This window comes from Myodes glareolus, chromosome X (genome assembly GCF_982192425.1).
Source record: "Myodes glareolus chromosome X, mMyoGla1.1, whole genome shotgun sequence".
NCBI lineage: Eukaryota > Metazoa > Chordata > Mammalia > Rodentia > Cricetidae > Myodes > Myodes glareolus.
Genome location: NC_142053.1, coordinates 22408239 through 22424294, shown reverse-complemented (window position 1 = coordinate 22424294; position 16056 = coordinate 22408239). Strand labels below are relative to the sequence as shown.

At 42.9% G+C, this 16056-nt stretch overlaps 1 protein-coding gene across 5 annotated transcripts in view; it reads right to left on the bottom strand.

Annotated features, from left to right (window-relative positions):
- Hs6st2 (heparan sulfate 6-O-sulfotransferase 2) overlaps positions 1-16056 on the bottom strand; it is a 276205-nt gene that overhangs the window by 96574 nt on the left and 163575 nt on the right. The gene's annotated exons all lie outside the window — the stretch shown is intronic.

The window sequence follows — 16056 nt, the reverse complement described above, 5'->3', positions numbered from 1 at the left end:
CATTCACGGACCCACCATTTGATTCAGAACAAAGGAATCAAAATACAGAGGTCATGTATCAAACACTTACCATTCACAAATGCACATTTTCTAGAACACAGCACTTGCCATGCTACCTAGAATGCACCACTTTGGAATCACTCACTTAAAGTCTATGTGATATGCTGTAACTGTAAGGAATACTTGATGTGTTGAACAATTAAGGAAGTCAAAGAAAAACTCATTAGTGACTGCAGGGCATGAGAGACATGACAGGAAGAGAGTTGTTTCATCCAGATGTTTGAAATCCACATATTTGATGTGGACTCCTGCTGAATTCAGATGGAAGAAAATCGTCCAAAGGACGGTAGAGTGAATAGCTCTCCCAGAATCTGCTGTGTTCCAAACCATCCATCACAGGAGGAAGTCTAAGAGCTCCAGTTAAAAGGGACATCAGCATTTGGAGGCCCTCAGAATGTAACAGAGCAAGAGTTCTGGATGTGGCTTCGATGGTAGAGAGGTAGCCTGGCATGCGTAAGGCCTTGTGTGTGATTCCCTAGCATACACTAAACCGGGTGTGATGGTGATGCCTGTAATATCAGTACTCAGAAAGTAGAGACAGGAGGACAGAGATGTGAGTTTACAATTAGCCTGGACTAGATAGTTCAGTTCGAAGCAGCCTGCGCTACATGATATACTAGGTCTAATAAACCAAAAGGAAAGCAGCATGCTAACCATCTTCTCCCTGGACCAATGGTTTGCATTGCACAGTCAAATCAAGAGTTTTTAATATTTGGTTAAGGCCTGGCCTTTAAGATTTTAAAGAAATAGTTGTGACCTAGGGTCAGCACATCAGTTATTTTTCCTGCTAATTCTCTTAGTAGTTAGACATGGGCAAGTAACAATTCAAAAGCAGGCTACTTGTCTCCAGTGATTCATTAGTAGCTGTCCCTCCTGCTGTACTTTGAAAAACTCTAAATGCTTAAGTGTTTCAAATTTCAGATTTTGCTAAGATTTTTGGAATGTCTGAATATGCATGAGTTATCTATAAAAATGGGACTCAAGTCTAAATACAAAATTCATTTCTTTCATATACAACTTATGCACATAGCCTGACTATATTTTTATATGTTTTAAATAATTTTGTATGTTTTCACTGAAACTTGTCACATGGAGTCCTGTGTTGGTAGTTTCTACTTGTGGCATTTTGTCACTGCTCAAGAGCTTCAGGTTTCAAAGGAATTCAGACTTCAGGCTTATTATTATTATTGTTGTTGTTGTTGTTGTTGTTGTTGCTGCTGCTGTTGTTGTTGTTGTTGTGGATGATGATGATGATGATGATGGTGATGATGATGATGGGGTGGTTACCTTGCACAGCTTTGGCTACAGAGCAAAAAGAAAATACTATGGAGTGAATGTGTCTAAGCCAAAGATACTGCGTCAAATAATTCAGGCAGAAACCTGAAGAGACATTGTCTCTAGAAACAGCAAGACCTTTGACTAGAGACACAAGGAGTCCAAATGCCAGGGAACAAGAACCAAGCCTGCTATGGAATGCTGTCCACTGGGCAAGCATGGCCACTGCCAATTTAAAACGAGAGAAACTATGATTATTCAAATGAAACCCTCACAGGTTGAGTCCCCTATAATCTATCATGGAGAAGATCCAGCATTTAAAAGCATACCAAATGCAAGTGACCCCACCCTCCAGCAGATGGGAAAATAGTAAATGGTTCCTGAGAAAGGGAGACTTTCCACCAATAGAGCAGCTACTGTGACATTGCCCTGCTCCTATAGGTAGCTCCCCACCTGTAGTGATACTACACTTGTATTTTAATAAATAAAGCTTGCCTGAAGTTCAGAGAGTAAATCAGACCCATTGTAAAGCCTTACAGACAAGGCAGTGGTGGCACACACCTTTAATCCCAGTAGCCACACTAGTTTGCCATAGAAACCAGGCAGTAGTGGTGCATGGCTTTAATCCCAGATTAAAGAGAGAGAAATCTAAGATGGGAGGAGACAGCTTTCACACAGTCTCATTCTGAGATGCCTGGAGGCAGGATCGTCATTTCAAACTGAGGTAGAGGTAAGAGCCAGTGGCTGGCTGTTTTTCCTTTTCTGACCTTCAGGTTGAACCCCAGTTTCTGTCTCGGGGTTTTTATTAATCATGCTACAATCACATATGTTCTAAGCAACCCCAAATAAACTCATTGGCTCACCAAGATATATTTGGGTGCAATTGTTTGTTTTCATGCCCCACCCCCAAGAAAAGCCAATGTGGCAATGCCTGTTTTGGATAAAAGAGAAAATATTCTGACCAGAAATTCCAGTTTCGTAATTTCCATGCTTTTCTTTACCTGTCTTTGAAAACGTCTCTTTCCTGTAGCATTCAAGTGAAGCAGAACAGAATTAAAACCCAGCCTTTTAGTACAACTTAACAGCTATCAAAACAACCATTACCATGCTTCTTAAGGTCTGTTGCCACACACACTGAGAGAAACAAACTGTAGGGCCGCGCTAGCACACACAGGGCAAACATCACAGTGCCCATGCAGAATTTGAATCAGCAGTGGCAGGAAGGAAAATAAAAACTCATCTTGCTTGTCTGCTGTGGGACAATGGTCTTGTACTTTGTAAAGATTTTCACTTTTATTTTAATGAAATGCTGATTGGCCAGTAGCCAGGCAGGAGGTATAGGCAGGACGATGAGATCAGGAGAATTCTGGGAATAGAAAAGTATCAGTCTGCAGTCGTCACCCAGACAGAGAGGAAGCAAGAGGAGAATGCCTCGCTGATGAAAGGTACCAAGCCATGTGGCTAAAACAGACACGAATAATGGGCCAATTGAAGATGTAAGAATTAGTTAATAAGAAGCTTGAGCTAATAGGCCAACGAGTTTATAATTAATGTAGACTTCTGTGTATTTCTTTGGGACTGAACAGCTGTGGGACCAGGTGGGACAGAAACCTTGGTCAACACTTGTCCATTTCTTTATGTGGATTAGATGGCTTTTTAAGTTGTTGAGTAGATATGTATCATGAAAACCTGGACAGTCTTGTACAGCTCACATGTGGAAATGAGGGAATGTTTCCTGGAGAAGGTGGTACCTGCACCATGGCTGACTCTGGTGATTTGAGGGCCATAACTGTCGCAAAGGGGGAAGCTTTGGTCTTATAATATGACTTTGTCTACCCGAATCTCTTCTGCCACCTAGCAACTTCATTGATGCTCTAACAAGGCTAAGTAAATAAATAAGACAGCAAGCTTGCTGATTGGAAGTGTGAACAGAGAGACACAAAGAGAGTCCAAGGGAGAGAGGGCAGCAAGGAGACTGATTTCTTTTTTCTACACCTTGTGGCACTTGCAACAAAGAAAAAACCCACTTCCCTTTCCATGCAGAATTATCTTGAACTTCTGACAGTACAGTACAGTTCAGTACAGTAAGAGGGACTACAGCCTATGATTGAGAAAAAGATCAAGAGATGAAGAAATCCGATCATGAATACTGGCGTGGCCTCTAAGGGTAGTGTCATGACCATAAACAAATTCACTGAGAGGAACTGTAGTGTCATGACCATAAAGAAATCCACAGAGATGAACCCTGTAGGCCTCCATTTCCCAATTTATACAACAAGCTGGACTCAGTGTTCTTTCTCTCTGGCCTCTCCTAGCTCTGAGCACTCAGATCCTTTGCTTGCCTGAGGAGAGAAAGGCCCGGGGCAGGAAGTAGAATGAAGCCCCTGAGCAGTCACCTGTCCTCCCTTTGTAGGTGCTGGCCCTGGAGGCGCCACACTCTCCACACAACAGGTTGAGATTTTCCTGTCCGCTGTGGTAAAGAAACAGCGGGGTTGTAAGGTTTAGAAGATAAAGGTACGCTGTTAGTGACAAAAATCTTACATGGCTTTCTTTGATTTTTGAGGGGACAAAAAAAATGGCTTCTCTCTCTCTCTCTCTCTCTCTCTCTCTCTCTCTCTCACTCTCTCTCTCTCTCTCTCTCTCTCTCTTTTTAGATAAAGCAACTGCATGGGCCATTCAACATGCCCGTGAATCAGAGATCAAATATTTTCTTTCTTCTTCAACATAACTCTCTATGGGAAAAAAGAATCTAGTATCAATAACAGCATTAGAGGGGACTACCGTTCAAACCCAGCTAAGCTGTAATTCCAGCCTGCCAATCAGGACACAGGCAACTCCAAACCCCATAGCCATTACTGTCTACCTCTTTTCTTTTGAAGGACCCTTTGATTTCTTTCTTTCCTTTCATTTCTTTGGCTTTGCAAGCCAACACTGAACACGTTGGTGACACTCAGGAGTTCATTAGGAGTTTCGCTCTCGTTAAGCCTTCCTCAGCAAAGACCGCTGGTAATGGGACCAAAATAAATCTTCTCAGATTTAACTCCTCTCTCCCACAAAGCTGCTGTCCTTGGCTGCTACGGGTGTTGCCACCATTTAAGGGAGGGTGGCCTCATACCAACCTCTGACCCTGAAGGAGCAAGTGATCTACAATTGCGCACACTGTTGCATCGAGAAATGCCAATGAGGAAGTGGTTCAGTCTTAATGACTGGATCACAGTTGGAAAGAGCCATTCTATAACAAGGTATTCTTTATTTAATTAATTTCCTCCCACTTCCCAGACAAGGTTCCCTCAATACCTCGAATGCCTTTGCTTACACAGTTCGCCTTGCTTAGAATAGCTTTTCCACCTGACTTAGCTCGAATATCACCTCCGCTGAGCTGCCTTTCTTGGCCTTCTCCCCTCCCAAGTAGAAGTGATTTTTCCTTCCTTGGTTTATGTGGCATGCTCTGTTCTTGCCGCTCTCATGGCACTTGCTGCAATGCATTGTGGGGAGGACTGTCTAGGCACTGAAGAGGGAGAGCCTTAAATTCAAGGACTAGAACAAGTATTGAAATCCTTAAAAACTGCGACCAAATGATGAGTGAATGCAGCCCTCCACAATGAAGATGTAAAGCAGTCCTTTTTGGTCACAAAATTTTGACAGTAAAAGTAAAATGTGGAGCCACACATACACCATTTTTAGGATATAGCAAAGTCTAGCCAAATCAGATCGGTACAGAAATTCCCTTAGCCAAACTCACCAAATGGTTTTCAATCAAGTTCAACCATCATTTGGTTAATGTAGACCAACTCGATGTATCTATGCTAGGCAGATAGCTGGCTGAATGGCCAGGAGCCTCGGACTTTGGGTCATATAGTAATTGGGGAATAGTACAGGGAGGTGGGCACAGAGGGACAAGATCAATACAGCCTGTTTTATTTGAATCAGGCAATTCCCTCGTATAAAAGCAAACTGGAACCCCTGGCAGAGTCATTCAGCAGTATCAAAGATCTACAGTCACTACAGCCTGGTAGGGGGAATGTCGCTAGTTACAGTTGCTTGGCTGGAAAGAAAATGTCCTCAGGAATGAAGCATTTTCATTTGAAGCGATTCTATCAGGAGCAGCTGACAAACATTTCAAGAAAACTGCCAGTGTTAAGATCAATAGGAAAGGGGCTTTGAAAAGAACTAAGGAAATTTCAACATACAGCTCTGAACACGAGCTGGGCCCACTCTGGAGACAAAGCAAATGAACAAGGATAGAGGTTTTAAGAGGCCACACCTATCTAGGTCCCTTCTGAAAGTTTCTCCTGGAACACTGGGAGCCAGCAGCCTCTTCCAGCCAGTCTCCCACGGCACTAGGCCTTATCTCCAGACAGGATGAGGTCCAGTTGGGGCATATGTTTCTGTAATATCATGCTCTAATTCCAGGGCTTGGAACAGCACCATGAACCCAGTAGGTGCTCAATAAATGTTGATTGATTTGAATTTCTGGAAGGAGTATTTGGGTTTTTCTTTAGAAGCAGAAGATGCCAATCAGGTAAAAAGAGCCAAGGAAATCCCCGGAGCCACTTGGCCTGGGCAGTATCATTCCAGCAGGAAGTGGGGTAAGTGAGCAAGCAAAGCAAAAGTCACAGGCTATTTTTAAAACCCCAACAATATGTGGCCTGTACGGTAGTGTTGCTAACTTTGTTTATGTCTACAGACATCTGTTAGGGGTTACTTTGGTTCCAGGTCTTTATAGCTGTGGTCTAATGGACCAGATGTATGGGAACTGTGTGTGGTTCCCCAAACAGGCATAGTATTGTCTGCAGAAGCAAGGCACCGTAGGAATAGCATGAGTTCTCAAGTATCTAGGAAACCTCCCCTGTCCTCAGACATCCATTTTCCACCTGCAGCTGGGACCTAAAATTAAACTATCAGCACATCGAGCCTTTGGCTGAAAAATTTACCCCTGAGGTTGGAGGCTTAATATGTATCTCTTCCATGTGGAATTCAGCAGAAGGAAAAAATGTAAACCACCAACACCAGTCTGCATGGTCTTCTGTTACTCCGCCCTGTGAAATGGTGAGCACCTTCAAGCAGTCTGGGCAAGGGATGGTGGACTGACCACAGCATAAGTTTGTAAACACGTAAGTCATGGAGAGCAAGCTGGATGCAGGTTTTACAGGTCAAGTTGGTTTGAGAATTGTTCTTCGAGATTTCTTAAGCTACAGTCATTACCCACAGCACAGCCTGACCTCTGTGTACACAAAGAAAGATTTGGGTAGAGGACAACTGCCATTCTGGATCTACCTCCACCCCCATAAAACACTTAGGAGCAGTGTGTTCCCTAAGCAGGGAAGCCTTGTTTCCTGTGGCAACAGCTGCTTCTAGCCCCCACTCTATCCCCCAGCTCTCAATGACGTCATTTGGTCCTCAGCTGCACAATCCAAAAGAAAAAAAAGAGAAAAGAGTAGACCTCTCCAGTTATGAATGTCGCTAAACCAGACCTCAATCAGGGCATTCTCAGAAGTGCACCTGGGAAGGCTGATGGATGCTGCTGCCCCGGCCCCCAAGGCTCTGAGTACAAAGCTTAGATAGAAATCATCATCCGTTCCAATTCAAAGAATACTATATGCACCCAAATAGATGAAGAAAGCATTACCAAGCTCCACAGCTGCCCTCCCCTGGAAACCCCTTTTTAAGGGCCCGCCCACCTTCTCCTCAGGAGCCTGAAAAGAAGAGAATAAGAAGCATCCCTCATGTGGGCATCACCTTGAAAAACCATCAGTTTCCATAGGGATTCTTCCAGCAGTCTCCCAAAGGAAGCTTTTGTTCCTGGACCAATTCTCACGTGTTATGCAGGGGAGCTAGTGAATCCCATGCAACCAGCATCTCCAGAGTTATCCTGGAGACAGTTACTAGTGGAAGTTTCCAGTCCAGGCTTCAAGCTGTAGCCCTTCACTGACGAGGATTGTCATCTAACAGACATCTTTCCTGTGGCTTGGGCACACTAGTTCCCTTCATCTCAGAGCAACTCGGTTTTGGTGTCCCCATTTTACAGACCAAGACACTCAGGTTCTGTGATGGCTAGGTGGCTTTTACAGGACTCACTGTGAAGCAATTCAGGGACCGAAGAACAAAAAAGATGGGATCTACACCCAAGTTCACCTGAAGCCAGAGATAATACCTACAATGAATCCGGATGGTGTCACTGGCATCTGCTTTGTAGCATTTCTTTGAGCAGGAGACAGACACCAGATTCACCCATTCACTCCACAGAGAGTCAATCGGCCTTACTTTGAGGGATCTTCTTACAGAGATGCTCATCAGAGAGCAGAAGGTACACTCTGTGATTCACTGTCATCATCAACTATTTCCGGATCTCAGCTCCCCTCCAGACAAATCTGCCTGCCAACGCCAAGTCTACGTGGTATTGTTCTTTCACTGACGGAGTTTAACCTGAGGGGATAGAGTGAAAGCAATGTGTCTACCCAGATTTCTGGCACGCGCTGGCAGCCTAGCGTCTCTGCACCGATGAACAGAGTGGAGGTGGAGGGATGGGGGAGGGACGGGACTCTACCTAAGACCTAAGATGCTTTTCCTGTCTTATCAGTATTGGTGTGAAAGGCAGTAGGACAGCAACAAGAAGGACAAAACCTACTTCAATTGTACCACATTCTAGGACAGAGGTCCAGGCTTCTAAAATAGCCTCCAGTAGCTGATGCTCTCTGCCAGGATGATGGTGTAATGCAGCCAACTATTAGGAGGAGGTTGTGTGGTGACCTACCTTCCTCTCTTTCTTCCATCCCTCCTTCCTCCTGCTTTCCTGCCTGCATCCTATCCTCCTTGCCTCCCTTCTTTCTTTCTTTTCTTCCTTGACAGGATCTCATGCAGTTTCTGCTTCCATATCCCAAATGCTAGATTTCTAGGGATTAACCACCATGCCTGACTTTCGTTACATACAAATACAAAACATATTGGCCATCCAGGCTGTGTGCACACTTTTCTCTCAGGAAACTCGGCACTAGGGACTTGTTTTACACTTGAAACTAGGGCAATGACTGTGGCAACATGGGTGAGGTCCCCACCTTGTGTGTGAAATTGAAGGAAGCACAAAAACATTCACCCAAAAAATATTTTCTACTCTTATATTTTATGATAGTGTTAGATTCACAGAAAATTCAGGGAAGAACAGAAAGTCTCCACATGCCCCACCTCAGGCTTTCTTACATTGCTTTTGTTATTTTGCAATAGGGCTTCATATATATCCCACGATGCTCTTTTACAGAGTGCTAAGATTTCAAGTGGGTGTCAGAAAGCCAAGAAACGCAATTTCTTTTTAGTTCTGTGAATGTAACTTGGGGCCTTACTCGGGCTCGCCAGGCACTGTACCACTGAGCAACATCCCGAGCCCTTTACTTTCCCCCATTATTAGCATCTTAGTTTATAAGTACCTTTGTTGTGATTTTTTGAGCTATTAGTGGTATGCTATTACACCTACATCTATATTTTATTTATATTTTCTTGGTTTTTACTTATTCTGCCCATTTAGATGTCACATCTCCTTAGGCGCAGATTGGCTGCAGCAATTTCTCAGATGGTCCTGTTTTATTTTTTATGATCCCAGCAACTGAAGAGAATAGTTCCAGAATACTCATCTGATGGGATTTTTCTGACCTTTATCCCATGAACATGATTTGTGGCTGATGATATTGGCTTCGAATCCCTGGCTGAGGTACTTACTCCTTGGCAGGTTTTGCCACTGGAAGGCTCCTTCTCTTTAGTCTTCCATACACTCTATTCATCATGGGAAAGTCACCGACCACTTCTCAGAGATAAGGAAAGGGCGAACTATCGGCACGAACCACGTGGAATGGTTGCTTGCAATCTTCCCCATCTTACTGATCTATTCAAACATTTAATTGCACCAATGTGGATTCCTGGTTGTGCTCTTGGTGCTTTGAGAAGTTGGTTTGAAGAATGATACAACTTACAGTCTCAGATTTTTTCCAACTTTGGTTACTGGTAGCTGTTGTTCTACTTGGCTCATGTGTTTTGTCCCGTTGGTATTTACTTTTTGCTTTTATTTGTTTATTAGGACTTGTTTACTTTCTGGCACTGCAAAGTGTTTGTACTCTTTCCAGCTTCATTCTTAGGAGCAAGCATTTCTCCAAGGATCTCCAGCTCTTTTTCTTAAAGGATGGCAATAGAAACCATTATCTGGATTCTAGTTGAATAAATGATGTCATAAGGTAGTGTTAAAAATGAAAACAAACCCTCACCAGCTAAGAGAGCAAAAGCATTTGCTATACAAGCCCCAGAATCTCAGTTCAATTCCTAGATCTAGAGGTTTCCGCGGGAGAGCTATGACTCCTGAAATCTGTCCTCTGACCTTCATATTCATACCATAGCACAGATATCCTCACTCACACACATGACAAGCAATAATAATAATAATAGAAATTAAAGTATTTGATAAGTAAAGCCTGTGAGCCATGGCCACAGCTAGCTGACTGGTTTTGTAAAGTTTAACTGGAAGTAAGAATAAGGATAGCTGATTCAAGTGAAGCAGGGCTACATAAGTAAAGAAGTTTAGCCGTTATTTATTTAAAGGTTTATATTTTCTTGACCACGAGTTTTTCTGCATTAACTTTTAGCCTTTATGTTAAAATATTATTTCTATTTGTTGCTGATATTTTTGACAGCCGTTTTATTCTGGGACTTGTTAGAAAGCAATCCGACTTTAGGTCAGTGACAAAAATGAATTTGCTTGATGAAAAAAAAGGCCTAACTTTAAAGCTAACATCTTGCTGGGCAGCAGAACCTTGTGGTGGACTGTGAATTAAAGCTGTAGGCACACAGCTAGCTAGAACAGAGGTCAACATTGGGTGTTGACCCAACCCAATCTGGAACTTCTTTGTTGAGACACGGTCTCAAATACAACCCGGAATTAACCACATAAGCTAGACCGGCTGGCTAGTCAATGAGCTCCACGGATGCCCCTATCTCTATGTCTCCAGCATTCAGATTCCAACCACAGTCCAGCATGTCTGATATTTCACATTATGAGAAGCTGGGGATTCAAACGAAGGTCCCAAGCTGCTAGCCAGCACCAACTATGCCATCTCTCCAGGACCTGGGAACATGGTCTTTCAATTTTATTTTTTTAATGATATATCTATTTTATGTGCATGAGTACTTTGTGTGTATATCTGCTGAATTCCTGGTGCCTGCAGAGGCCATAACATGGTGTTGGATCTCTTGTAACTGGAGCTGCAGAAGGTTGCCAGCCATTTGGTGGTTGGGAATCTAATCAGAGTCCTCTAGAAGAGCAATAAATGCTCTTAAGTGATGAGTCATGGCTCAGCCCTAGAACATGATATTTTAATAAGCAAGAATCTGTGACAATTATACAGCTCTGGTGCTTGGGAATCACTAAGGTAAAGCATTTTACTCAGGTCTGCATGGGTTTCTGCTTTAATACTTGCATGTTGTAAAATGATCAAGTCTCCCTCTATAGGAATCATAGGATATACAGCAAGATTTCAAATACATTGAAAGGAAGAGGTAGGTGTATTTTCAGTCATACATGGGGTCTTTTGTTGCTTTTTCTTTAACTTTGGAGAGAAATTAGGATCTCATGTAGTCAAGACTGGCCTTCAACTCTATTTGTAGTCAAGAGTGGCCTTAAACACCAGATCCTCCTTCCTCCACCTCCCAAGTACTAGGATTATGGGTCCATGTTACCATGCCCAGCATAAGGAGTACTAAAGATTGAATCAATGGTCTCCTGCATTCTAGGCAAGTATTCTGCTATTTATATCTTCAGAACAGATTCTGGAACTTTAAAGTGGTTAGATGGTAGTGATTTTGAAGCAATATGGTCCTGAAATTCCATCTGAGGTGCAGGAGCCTAGGCTCTGTGGGGAGAGCGTTTCCTTATTTGAGATTTTCCTGTTGATTCCTTTGTCCCGAGAGTGTTTGCTCTCCTTTTTTCCTCCTTCTCGCATTCTCTTTTATTGCCTTACTCTTGTCTGTTCTGTTGTTCCTGGCCTCTCATGATTCTCTGTGGTCTTTGGCAGTCTTTAGCTCAAGGTTGTTTATCCTACAGTGCTCACAATTGATCCTGCAGGACCTTCTTAATCTCTCTTGAACTCAGAACACACCTTTGCTGGCCAGTGACTCTCTGGCATAATTGTGACATCACCTTCTTCATTGTTCTGTAAGCCTTCCTCTCGGCCCCGCCTTTCTTTACCCATCTCACTGAACACACTGGGCGCTCCTGTCCTTTCAGCAGGGAAGAGACATTTCCCTGGATGTACTGAGTACATATCACAAAGCAGAAGAACTAGGCTCGGTGCATGAGAGGAAATGGGAAAGATTCTTGTTATTGTTTCATGAATATAAGGTTGCCGGGAGTGATCTCAGAGAATGTTTAAAACCCTAGGGTTTTAGAGGTACCATAAACCTGTAGATGTGTACTCTAGCATTGTCTACTACAGATAAAGTATGCAGCCTCATTAGAAGCAGGGAAACTTACCAAAGGGAAAACCACTTCACAAGGAGCCGCTGGGAAAGCCCAACAGCTGAAACTATTTAGGACTAATTGTGTAACTTGCCCTTAGGAACAGGAAGCTGAGGCTGTAAGAGGACAACTTCAACTCACCTCAAATGTGTTATCAGCAAAGGAACTTCCCGAGAAAGAGAAGTCAGCAGCTCTGGGAAGATAAAGAAGGGGAACCTCCAGAGAGATGCCAGAGGCATTTGAATGTAAGCCTCACGTTTACAATTATTGGATCAGGTCCTTGATTTGGGCCACCAAGACAGTCCTGGAATCTCACTTAAGCCCCTCAGAAAACTTCTCCGTGGGCCTCTGTCTGTCAGGAAACCGAGATGTAATGTGGTCTGTGGCATCAGGACGGATATTGGGACCTGAATAGGTGTGTGACTTCAGAAGGATGGTAGGACATTCAGAAGAGCAAACGAGGAAGGAGAGAGAGGAACTAGGGCTCTAGATGGGAGCTCGTTCACTCTCTCTCCTCCCTTGACTCAGTGAAAGGTCGAGTTTTAGGAACGACTGACTTAGATGCTGTAAATGCTTTAAGATAAACATAGACCAAGGGTCAAAATAAGACTTGAGCTGTGCAGAAACTTGTCTTTTAAGAGACATTAAACTAGACTATTTCAGCTTCATTTATAGGAACCCATCGAACTACAGCAATAAAAAATGATTCCACTTCCATCAGTGCAGTTTGGGTTTTAATAAATACATTACTCCAGGAAGAGAAAGGGCACATTTAGTAGGAGCTACTAAATCTTCAACCCTGTGAATAGGAGGTAAAAGCCCATCCTCCTTCAATTCAAACAAACATGAGGGAGAGCATGTTCATACCCTTGAGCATGAAGCTTTGAGAAAACCCTATTTATTAAGCCTTCGAGAATACGTTTCAAATTTAATCTCGTGGAGGAAGTCAAAGCTGTAACTGGCAAAGCTTGGCCTACAACTTCACTCAGTACGTTTGCAATCACAGGTGATGGCAAAGTAGGAAGTGGGCATGAACGGAAACGAGGGAGAAGCCCTACTTCCTGCTCCCTCATTTTCAACCTAACTGGCTCACAGCATTATGAAGAATCAGTTTATTCTGATCCTGATATCAAACTTAAGGGTCACAATCTGTGCTCCTGGTCACTCATCCCAATAATCAGTTAAAAGACAAAAATCGAAGTGGAAAGCATGTTTCTGCCTAACAATTTACCCCTTTACAGTTAGCTCCCACCTCTGGAATTCCTGTAGGCCACTGTTTCCCTAAGCTCAGGTCCAAGACCAAATCCCTCAGGGCCACTCAGATTATTTACTCTGCCATTCTTTCAGATACCAGCAGTGTTTCTGACTTTGTGACCCAGGTATCTGAATCTCAAACATATTTGAACTAATTCTTAAGTGAGCATAATGAGTCAGGTATGTCATTGTGACTTTAGGAATCTGAATTCTGAAGAGACAAATCCCTGGTCTCTAGGAAAATTCTGATGGAGGTTAAATGGTAACATTTCCATCAGAAGAAGACAACTGAAATTGCCACCATCTCTTAGGTATTAGTTACTCCTAGACTATGAAAACCTCAGTCACCATTAAACCAAAGCAAGGTTTCCCAAGTATATCAGTCCTGCCTTATTTCCTTTCATAGCCTTAAAAACTGCAGCAACGGTTGGAGGTACAACTAACTTATAAAGTGTTCATCAAGCATATGCAGGACATTGGTCTCGATCATCAGTGCACACATACATACACACACACACACCTGCATTAAAGTTGCCCCCAAAAGGATATTATTTTATAGAAGGAAATTATTCTTTATAAGATGATGACACAGTGACCAAAGGATCAATATTCTAGCCAAATATTAAAAACAAAAACCAAAAATCCTGCCTCAAACAATAGTCACTAAGTCAAGAAGTCTGTTCAGTCATTTCGCTCAAGGGTGGCAGAAGCCTTCACAGTGCAAACTAACTAAAACATAGTCTGCACACTATTTGCAAAATCACACAGTATTTGCACCATGTGAATCCTCTCTCTCTCTCTCTCTCTCTCTCTCTCTCTCTCTCTCTCTCTCTCTCTCTCTCTCCCTTTTCTGTTTTTTCTTTTCTCCATTTCTTGAAGACACAGCCGACTGGAGTTTCTCTTTCGTCTCCATGGCACATGACTTTTGAAGCCTGCCCTTCGCACAGCCTGATGTGCGATGCTTCTGACTGGTCCCACTGCAGTGTGACGAGCAACTGGAGTGCACCTGAGTGCCGAGAGTGGGCCCCTCAAGCTTGGCTGGTGGGAGTTGATCAGCAGCTGCCGAAACAGACAACCAGTAACTTCAAAGGGCCACATTTCCCCCGAGGGTTATCTGGAGCCTCCCAAGACTGAAATTCCTCTCCTGGAATGTGTCAGGACAGAAATTAACTGCAGAGAGACTGACCTGCTAACCTTGCTCCTGGCTTTCTCATCATTTGTTTACAGGACAATTTAGAAAAATTCATCCCTTCACCTACTCAGAGACACCGGTCCCTTTTCTCTTCAGTTAAAAGACAAGCAAATATGTAAAGTAGAAAGAAAAAAATTTCACAGTCAATTTTGGTGATGGCCAAAGAGAAAGCTTACCCCTTCTGGTTTTTCACTCTAGTCTTTTGTAGACAGTGCTTGGATATTAAAATCCATTTCCTCTATTTGGGAATATGTTCCTGATTTTTAGGAAAAGTTTACCACCTAGAATTTATCTCCTTCAACTCCTCAGGTTTATGGAATAACACAGTATCAGAAACAGATTGGAAAAGTAAATGATTTCAAAGGTGGGGAATGGTGAGTGCTACCTTGGCGGGTAGGTGGGCTCACTTTGAGGTGATTTGTTAATGTTTCAAGACTAGAGTGGTGCACTAAATTCCACTGAATTGTTCAATTTAAAATGGTGAATTTTGTGGAATATTAAAAGCAAATAATTTGGTGATGATGATGATGATGGAGAATATTGTTCTGCATTCTAAATAAGGAAGAAATGATATGAAGGTGCAAAATACTCCACAAAAGTTCCTAAACAATAAAGAGACGGTCAGAATTGAAGACTGTCTGAAGAGATATTACATCTCTCAATGGGACTACTGAAACAGTGGACCCCTCCCCATGCAGTTTCCCCAGGAATATAATGCTGGGAAGAGGAAAAGCCACCAGACACAGACTGGAATTGTCTCCTGAAAAGAGATCTCACAGTTCTAACAAGTTACTAGACCACCTTAGAGGATGAGATCAAAGCCCAGATAAGGATATGTCAAAGGTAGGTAGGACTGCGCATTGGCCATGACTGCTTAGATGTGCATACCCTTGGAACACTGTTTAAACCTTAATCTCAAGTAGGGACCCCAAAGATTGATTGGGGAATTCCATGGATCTCTTTGCTGCTCTTTCCAGTGTGGTTATTGTGAATAAGTCTCTGGTTCTGCTCTCCACCTTTCAATTAGCTCCTTTAGTTTGTTTATTGAGGGTAGGTGGCTGAACTTGGCTGGGGGCACAGGTTGTCATGCCCAAGTTCAATGATTAGAGCTACATTTATTGCTCTCCATGGGCCACACAATAATATGAAGAGCCATACCTGATTTCCCTGAATCTACACACAACACTTATTGTGGTCAACTCTGTCTATGATTTACTGGAGGAATTGAGGTGCAGAATTAACTAATGGACACAAGGATACATAGCTAATATACAAATACCTAGCACCAACACATTCTGGTTGATTATAGAGAGCATGTTCTTGGGAGCATGCATGTGTGAGAAATATATGCATGCTGGAGGAAGAGAGTTCTATCAAACCCAAGTGTCTCCCAAAAACAGTGTGGCATGGACTCCTCAAAATGGCACATAACAAAACAAGGCACAGCTACGGACAGCAACACTAGCCATCAGAGCAGAGGATTGGAGTGAAGGAGGAAACAGTATATAGATGAGGGTACCAGTCACTGACTTAACTCCATCTCGTCGTTCTCTGGCTCTTCATGTGGCTCCACTATTGTTCTTCCCATGTCACCATGAACTCCAGGAGCATTAGAACTAATGGTAATGCGTTCATGATATGTACCAGGACATCTTCAGAAGTCAGTAATGAAAATGGGCGTGAAAGGTGTCTGAACCCTGGAAGCTTGGATCTGAAGTCCTTCCATTTTTCAGGCCAATCATCCTTTTACCTGTAAAAGGATGCCCCATGGAGAAGACAGATG